Source organism: Phaenicophaeus curvirostris, chromosome 6 (genome assembly GCF_032191515.1).
Source record: "Phaenicophaeus curvirostris isolate KB17595 chromosome 6, BPBGC_Pcur_1.0, whole genome shotgun sequence".
NCBI lineage: Eukaryota > Metazoa > Chordata > Aves > Cuculiformes > Cuculidae > Phaenicophaeus > Phaenicophaeus curvirostris.
Window position 1 is genome coordinate 5,919,078 of NC_091397.1, and position 1,913 is coordinate 5,920,990.

Genomic DNA, 1,913 nt, shown 5'->3' on the forward strand with positions numbered 1-1,913 from the left:
CTTCCGAGGAGGGCGAGCTGGACAGGAAGTCCCGCCCCCCCACTCCCCGCCCCGAGCCCGCGCGGCGAAGTGGGGCGGGGCCGGGCTCAGGCAGGGCCACGCGTACGGGAGGGGGCGGGGCCAGAGGAAGGGGCGGGGCCAGTGGATGGGGCGGGGCCAGAGGAAGGGGCGTGACTAGAGGGTCAACTGGATGAGGGGGCGTGGCCAGAAGGGGCGGTCAAACGCGGGGGCGTGGCCATAGTAGGAGGCGTGGTCTAAGGCGGATGAGAACGAGGGGGCGTGGTCATAAGGGGCGTGGTCTATCGAGAACGTCACGTTTGGGGCGTGGCTATAGGAGGGGGCGTGGCTAGAAAGGGGGCGTGGCCTTGTGGGGGCGTACTTCTGGGAGGGGGCGTGGCCAGGGCAGGAGGAGGCGGGGTAGGCAGTGGGTGGGGGCAGGTGATGCTTCTACGCACCCTCGTGATGATGTTTTCTGCACTGGAGCAGGTTGCCTAGAGGAGTCGCAGATGCCCCATCCCCGGAGGTGTTCAAGGCCAGGCTGGCTGAGGCTTTGAGCAGCCTGATCCAGTGGGAGGTGTCCCTGCCCGTGGTGGGGAGGTTGAAAGTGGATGTTCTTTAATTTCCCTTCCAACCCAGGCGGTTCTTTGAAATTCCCCAGAAGTTTCCTTTCACTGGAAAGAAGTGTATGTTTACTGTCAAGTTGCTATTTTATAGAACAGAGAAAAACTTGTTTTCAGTGTTTTCAGAAGTATTGATAGAACAACACGTTGAAATCCATAGAGAGGACGTGAGCCGGTGGTTGCTGGGGTTGAGCTCACTCATTCTCTTGTGGAGGGCTGAGTCCTTCAGGGGAGGCTGGTGCTGGGCAGTGCCCCTCAAAGCTTCTGAGCTGCTGGAAGCCCTCTTAGTGCCCATGTCCACCTTCTTTCTATGAGTCTGTGGTGGGGGACAGACGCTTAAAAGCAAGAGAGATCCTGCCTCTCCCCTTGTTTGAAGCTGACCCACTGAAAAGGGAGCAAAGACTCAATCGTCTTCCCCAGAGAAGATCGTGTTACTCTATGTAATGGAAAAGGATTCCTGAAAATGACTCTCTGATGGGATGAAATTTAATACTGTCTTCCAGAGATGCTTCTCCTCTACCACCTCTCGCATATCTCTTTGGCACTTAAACTATTAATGCAAGAAGTGTTCAGCTGCAGCACTGACCATGTTCTGGGTGAGGATCTGTATGAAGTTGCTTATAGGACTGTTTTCCTGGCACATTTTGTTGTACTGGTTCGTTATGGTAGAACAGTAAAGATTCTAATAGTTAATTAGTGAAAAAAAATTACTATGAGAGAAAGGAATTTACAAAAGGATACGGGAGAAAAGATACATTCAGGTATTGATAGTCTTGTTCAATGCTGGTTGCAGCCACAAGTACAAGACTCAACGGCCATTTACTTCTGCTAATTTAAACTTTGTTTATTCTGATACAGGTCACATTTTCTAGCATTGCTAGAAGAGTGCACAGTGTCCTCATCAAAATGGCAAGTAGAGTGGATGAGTCTTAAATGAGATCCACCTTGGCTGAAGTCCTTCCTTAATGCAGAAAATATATATAAGACTTCCTTTGTTACACAGTAAACCTTTCAGCCTTTCATCATGTTTGTGTCATTTTAGGAAAGTGATGAGATGATCTAGTTTATGATGTTAGCTGTTTGCTTTTGGGTTTGGAAGAGAAGGAACATGATATATATTTTAGTCCAGTGATTGTAGTGTCACAGAATTGTTTGTTTGGAAAAGACCTTTGAGATAATTGAGTCCAAAAATACCTGCCTACTACTAAACCATATCCCTAAGCACCTTGTCTACCTGTCTTTTAAATACCTCTGGGGATGGTGGCTCAACTACATCCCTGGGCAGCCTATTCC